At 46.2% G+C, this 7500-nt stretch overlaps 1 protein-coding gene across 1 annotated transcript in view; it reads right to left on the minus strand.

Annotated features, from left to right (window-relative positions):
* Nucleotides 1-7500, minus strand: part of LOC122246203 (rho GTPase-activating protein 45) — a 258137-nt gene that overhangs the window by 120346 nt on the left and 130291 nt on the right. The window lies entirely within an intron of this gene.

The raw sequence follows: 7500 nt of genomic DNA on the forward strand, positions 1-7500 counted from the left end.
GAGGTGGAAGAGGTACATGGACACGTAAAATTTATGGGGAGGGAGAGAGAGAGAGAGAGAGAGAGAGAGAGAGAGAGAGAGAGAGAGAGAGAGAGAGAGAGAGAGAGAGAGAGAGAGAGAGAGAGAGTATAAGATTGAGAGAAAGAGATAGACAGATAGATAGAGTGAGAGAGAGAGAGAAAGAGGGGGCAAATAAACACACAAAATTTATGACATGATAAAATGGCATTAATTTGGAAACTGACAATCATGAACAATATTCGTACTGTGTCATTACGTTTAGTTCACATCTTTTATTCTGCAATCAGTGCTCGTTAATCATAGCTAACGGGTCGTTGAAGCGATAAATTGATGATACGCATTATCCTGAGCATAAGTGCATTGCAACTGCAGTTCATTCAGGTTGTCATATACTTGATTTGATACGGACCTCCTGTTCTAAAAATCACGAGAAATTATGGCCTCCCCCAAATCAAAATAGGAGTAGTAAATGGGAAACCCTTCTCCTATATTATCCCTTTTCATCGTAAATTTGATGAACACGAATTGAACAGAATAGCTGCGACGACAAAGCTCACAGCGAGACTAAATGCATGTAAGTTATTAACAGATTCCCTTCTAGTCCCTAAAACTGCCAACAAGAGTCGAATAGAGAAATAGAACAGAATTGATAGAAATCATACGTTATGAACATGCAACCTAACCAACATACGAGGGAAAACTAAATCAAATTTCCCCGCATAAAAAATATATATCTCTCGTTAGGATTCCTCTTCCTCTTCTTGTTGTGTTATGATCAGAGCTCCCATTGGGTGACCTGGAATTCAGATGATTTGTTATTCAATTCCACCCTTCGGTTCTAAGCTCGGTAATCCCCCCCCCCCCCCTTGCACTGCCGAATGCAAAGGAGTTCCCATTTCGACGTCCTGGGGTGGGGGGGGGGGTGCAAAGGAGTTCCCATTTCGACGTCCTGGGGTGGGGGGGGGGGGTGCAAAGGAGTTCCAATTTCGACGTCATAGGGTGGGGGGGATGCAAAGGAGTTCTCATTGGGTGACCTGAAATTCAGATGATTTTTTATTCAATTCCACCCTTCGGTTCTAAGCTCGGTAACCCCCCCCCCCCCTCTTGCGCTGCCGAATGCAGCAAAGGAGTTCCCATTTTGACGTCACGGGGTGGGGGGGATGCAAAGGAGTTCCCATTTCGACGTCATGGGGTAGAAGGGGGGGGGGGCGGATGACCTGATCTCGTCGGCAACCTCCTCGCGCACCAACATCACGTGACCGGTGATGCTGGATAACACGTGTTGCCTCGAAAGCATCTCCATCTGAGGCCAAGAACGCGCCGACGAGTCACGTGATCATTCGGCGGCCAAAATGTCCACCTTTCCCCGGCTGCGAGATGACCTCATGGCCTCACCAGCTGCCCACAGGTAATAATACATACGCGTCTCGCTGCCACAGCCTTATGCAACAACACGGGAGCTTCGGTGATGCAGCGCTTTTGCCGAGGAGAGAGATTCGTCTTGTTAGTTAGCGTTCAAGGTAGACCCTGTGTGTATATTTTACCATTCGCCGTCGTCTGTTTATGACTGTATCTGTATGTGTATGTGCATGTGTGTGTCTGTGTGTGTTCTAAACGATATATAATACACAACGTGAATCATAATCAAATCGTCGTAGTTTTATAGACTTATCTCTCTCCCTCTATCTACCTATCTCTGTCTCTGGATTTGTCTCTATCTCTATCTCTCTCTCTTCTTCTCTCCCTCCCTCTCCATCGCTCCCTCCCCCTTTCTCACTTTCCTTCCCCCTCTCTCCTTTTCTCCCTCCCTCCCTTCCCTCTCCTTTCCCCTTCCCTTCTCCCTCCCTCTCCCTCTCCCTCTCCCTCTTTTCCTTCCTCCCTTCCCTCTCCTTTCCCCTTTCCCCCCTCCCTCTCTCCCTTTCTCCATCCCTCCTTCCTCCCTCTCCCTCCCTCCCTCCCTCCCTCCCTCCCTCTCACCAAATCCAAAGCTTTATTTCTCCCGCCCAACCCGTGCCTTCCTCCGTTGACAGGAATTGCTCGGCGCCGAATGCAAACTGGGACACAGCTGGACATTCGGTCGCGACGTGAGCCCTGGCCGATGGACCCAATAAAGCCACGGTCTCCCCTTGCGAGGCCTGGCCCACTAGGCTTCGGTCACGGCTGTTTGGTCACGGGAGGAAAATCAAGCGGCTGCTCTACTCTGCCGGGTGAGGCTTGTGGCTCTAATCCCTGGCTCGAAGCTGTCAGGTCGAGACACGCACAGGCACATCTACACTGGTACATCCGCATTAGTACACCAGCACAAGGACATCCACGTAGTCACATCAGCATTGGTACATCCGCACAGGCACATCAGCACAAGGACATCCACGTAGTCACATCAGCACAGGCACATAAGCACAAGCACATCCACACAAGCACATCTGTATTGGTACATCCACACAAGCACATTCGCACAGGCACATCCACACAGCCACATGTACAATATATCCCTTTCGAGGCAACAATGGCACTTCTCGCTCCATCCCCCAACGACATAAAAGGTGGAAATGATACTAAAACATTCTGGATAATTTTGAGGTCGTTTGCATAAAGAATAGAGCAGAAATCCCGCGAGTGAGCCAGGGGAAGCCGTAAGAATTGCCTTCTATCATAGGACCGAATTTCATCTGCAATTAACCATGCAATACTCTCTATATTCACGTTCATTAGAATATAGCGCAGTCTGTCTAACGACGAGGGTTGTGCAATACGCACCCTCTCAACATTATTCCAATGCATAGAGTTGCATGGTCTAAATTTAGAACTATATTATTTGTCAGCGGGGAGGGTGAAGAGCGAGGGAGGAGCAGGGGGGGGGGGATCTCAAGCTAAAATAAAAACATAAAAATAATGCAAAGCAAGCAATGACCTTTCAATAACACAATACCACGCTTTCCACATTCCACTTGGCAATATCCCACTCAAGAATGACTTCCACACGGGAAACCATTCAAATGCAAACGTGAAAATTGGTTTGCAGAAATCAATTGCAGCAACTTCACTTTTAATCACTGACTCGCGGCAAGTCCCTGTCGCCATATGTTGTTGTTCAGCATTTCCCCTCCCTTCGTTTTTCCTTTTTTTACCAGTTCGAAAAAAATACAAAGAGCCAAAAGTCCGACCCTAAAGTTGGGACAACCTGCAGACACTCGAACATTCAGCATTCAAGCAGAAAGCAAGCAATAAATCACGGCAGGGGGTCGAGTGTGCTTTGGTGCTTTTCGAACCACGGGGTTGGGGTTTCGGTCAGGGAAGGGGAGAACCTCGGTCACATGAAGGCAAGACCGCTGCTATCTCCGGGGACGTTGCGTCGAGGGAGGCAGGAAATTATGTCTGGAATTAAATAGGAGTCTCCACCGCAACGAGCAATGGACGTCCTTCCCTTCCCTTGCTTTCGACCGCTTGCCTGTGAAAGCAACCTCGTGCTCTTTCTTGCCGGTTTGTCTTTAACACGTTTATTTTATACTCACTATATTTATTATCCCTTGAAATAAAATATAACACGAAAATCAAACTCACTTGTAAAATAACTTTTTTTTTGCTCTTACAGTACAAAAGATGCATTCCGCCTTCTTTTCTTTGTCCAGAATCCTGCTATAAATCTTGCTCCTCTTTTTCACGTGCTTCCATTTCTCTCTCCGAGCCTGTCACCCTCTTTCCCTCAATGTTCTCTGTTTTTGTTTTTTGTTTCATTTCATAATTTTCGCTTCTTTCTATCTCTATGGCCTTTATTCATCCGTTCTTTCACTGTCATATGTTCGTCTGAATGCTCTGGTCTCTCCCATCTGCGCGTTTTTCCTCAATCGTTTAATATCCCTCAATCAAGGCCTCTTCTTCCCCTCTTCCTCGTTCACAGCCCCCCTCCTCCCCACTCTCTTGCTCCCGTCTCTTACCCTCTATCCCTCTTCCCCTCATCATCAACCCCTACCCCTCAGATCGCTCATACTCACCCCCTGCTTCTATTCCCCTTCCCCTCAGCGCCCCTCCCTCTACCCCTTTCCCTCAGTCCTTGCTCTTCTACCCCCTTCCCCTCAGCACCCCTCTCTCTCTACCCATTCCCCTTACCTCCTACCCCTCTGCCCTTCACCCCCCCCCTCCTCTTATCACCCTCCATACCCCTCCCGGTAGACCCCAAGTCCCCGCAGGTTCAAATATACTTCAATCTCCTCGCTCTCAGCCTTCGCTAATCCGTTTCCGTAGAACCGCCACTCGGGAGCCTCAATTAAACGCAGCCGCTGGGAGACGAAGCGGTGGGCATTTGCTATGAAGATTGGGCTAGATGCGATCCCGAATACCCCCCCCCCCCTGCATCCTCTCCTGCCCACGGGGACTCGTGTCGCCTCCTCGCTTTATTGTTTCGGCCGCCTGCGTACGCCCGCAAGGATTTTCTCGTGAGAAAAAAAAATGTATGTGAGGAAGTGCTTTGAAGGAAATAGTATTGTGGTAAAAAGAGAGGGAGAAAGGGAGCGAGAAAGACAGAGAGACACAGAGAGAGAGAGAGAGAGAGAGAGAGAGAGAGAGAGAGAGAGAGAGAGAGAGAGAGAGAGAGAGAGAGAGAGAGAGAGAGAGAGAGAGAGGGGGGGGGAGAGAGGAGAGAGAGAGAGAGAGAGGGGAGAGAGAGAGAGAGAGAGAGAGAGAGAGAGAGAGAGAGAGAGAGAGAGAAAGAGAGAGAGGGAGAGAGAGAGAGAGAGAGGGGGAGGGGAGAGAGAGAGAGAAAGAAAGAGAGAGAGAATAGAGAGGTAAAACACAAATTGAACGCGATAATCAAATAAAGTAACCCCATCCAACCTTTAAAAAAATAAAAAATAAAAAGAAGGAATCAGAGGGGAAAGACAAAGAAAACAGACTTGGAAAAGGGAAGGGAAAATGCATAGAGGAGGGGAGACGGCCGTGCATAGGAATATGGCGGACCGCAAATCAGGAAAAAAACAGAGACGAGATCCGGCGCGCCTTGGAACGGCTCACTAATCCAATTCCGTGACGACTAATGCCGAGACGGAATCCCAAACCTGAACGGCGAATTAACTCAAATCTCCTGAATATTGAGTCTAATGCACAACACCAATTTGGGCCTTTTCAGGGACGCGAAGCGGGGACGGGGCTTTGCAATACGATTTCCTTCTCGCATAATCATACACTTGCACGGACCTACACGCGCGCGCACATACATACATGCATGCATACATGCATATACACGCACGCACACACAAACACATGGAAATACACACTCACGCACAAACACACGCACACATACACTCACAGAAATGTACAAACACACACAAATGCACACACACATACAAACACACACAAATGCACACACACACACACGCATACACACACACACGCAATGTCCACACCATGACCCGAAAGCAAACTCATACAAACATCTCAACAACCAACCTTTCCTGACCCATTGCAGAACAAGGAGGTTGTATGAATATATGCATGTAATATACCAGGCCATTAGGATGACATACGCTCCGCTGGGGGATCACACGAAGAGACAAATCCTAGTGTGGGGAGTCCTTGGGGACGAAGGACTGAGCCGAGAGGGCCTTGGGGAACTCGGGAACCGAAGGACTCCCTGTTCGGGTTAAGTTAGGTTGGGACTCCCTAATGGTAGTGAGGATGATAGTGTTATTGGTATTAATATTGCAACCATTTATATTATCACTACTATTATGAGTAACATTGCTGCTGTTATGTCAACAATATTACTTATGTTTTTTTCTAGTTTCAACATTTTCATTATTGTCATTACAATTGCCAGCTATCATTACCATAATCGTTACCATCATTAATAGGATCGTTGCTGTTATTACTAATATCACTACTACCATCATTTGTATGATTATCATCAATATTATATATTTACACACACACATGTACATACAAACAAACACACACACATTCACTTCAATCACACAGTTCGGCCATGGCTGATTCCCTTCGCAGCATCTCTCCTCATCTCCGACCCGATCAAGAAACAAAAGTAGTTCTATTCGAATCTCTGCTCGACTGGAAGACTGAAAGGTCGCAGCCCATCCGCCTTGGCACTTAAGCCTCAGTCTTGCGTCAGCCTCCGGGGTAAATATTCTTTTTTTTTCTGAATTATAGAGCAATGGTTGTCTTTCTGAATTATAGATCAATGGTTGTCTTCCTGAATTATAGATAAATATTTGTCTTTCTGAAATATGGATCAATATTTGTCTTTCTGAATTATAGATAATCAAATACGTCTCTGCAAAAGCAGACGCATTCTTGCAACAGGTTGCCTTTGCTGACGAAGGGAGTCCGCTAATGAGAAAGACGCAGTATCATTTCTTCCCTTTGCAACCAAGATAGATATTCAGACAAATAAAGCAGGGAAATAAATAGATAAAAAAAATGCTTCAAACTAATGAACGAGCAGTAGTGCAAACGCCAGTCGTCCCATTTCCACTTTTCTTTCCCTTCCAAAGTGTTCGTAAAGGTGTTTTATGAATATATGTATGTAATAAACCAGACCATTCGGTTGACAAACGATGCTCTTAAGGGTCATGTGATATGACGAAACTTTCTGTCGTAAAGAGCATGAGATATACGTTGCCAAGTTAACAAAACTATAATGAACGACTTGGAAATCTGATCCTTGTATTGACGACGAGAGGGAGGAAGATTAAAAAGATTTATTTCGATGCAAAGATCTAAATTATCCCTAGGGTTTTTTCCTTTCTCTCTGAGCTGAGACGCACATAAGCACACGCACTTTCTCTTTCTCTCTCTCTCTTCTTTTCCCTTTAATCCCTTTTTTCTCTCTCCTCTCTCCGTCTTACTTCATCTAATTCATCAACGTCCTGTTTACCAAGACTGCTCTTGTGCTTAACTGCCTATCCGATTTTCACTGAATGATTTCCTTCCATACGTAACGACAGATATTCCGTTTTTTATCTGTATCCACTAATCATTTTCTTTTTTTTCCCTCTAAGTCGTTTTTTCCCGCTCTCCAATTCTTCTTCGTCTTGCATCACTGCTGACGTCTTCCTGTGCCCATTATATAGGTAAAATGTCTGTCATCTGTAAAATCTACGGATAAACACGGCCGCGTTTCATTACGTGGACGCCTGCCAAAGAACCGTGCGGCTGTATTTGTGAAACGGTTGAAAACTGCCAACTAGATCTCAGCTGACCGGGAGCCATCTATTTACTAAATCCTTCTACTCTCTTCTCTCTATCAAGCCTCCCTGACCCTAAGAGGTTTTCGGTGTCTTGTGTGGACAAGAGAGTTTAGTTTGGTAGTTCAAGGAGAGATTCTTGTCCGGGAGGTATATTTGTCTTTCGGATGATCGCCCTGACGCCCTGAAGTATCGCCCTGGTGAGGCGTCACCTTGATTTGAGATTCATGGGTCCCACACTTCACACGCTGAAACTTTACCACGCATTAAGAGAATCGTCTGC

The sequence above is a fragment of the Penaeus japonicus genome, unplaced genomic scaffold (assembly GCF_977035675.1).
Source record: "Penaeus japonicus unplaced genomic scaffold, GWHDUDI00000001_assembly GWHDUDI00000025, whole genome shotgun sequence".
In the NCBI taxonomy this organism is placed as follows: domain Eukaryota; kingdom Metazoa; phylum Arthropoda; class Malacostraca; order Decapoda; family Penaeidae; genus Penaeus; species Penaeus japonicus.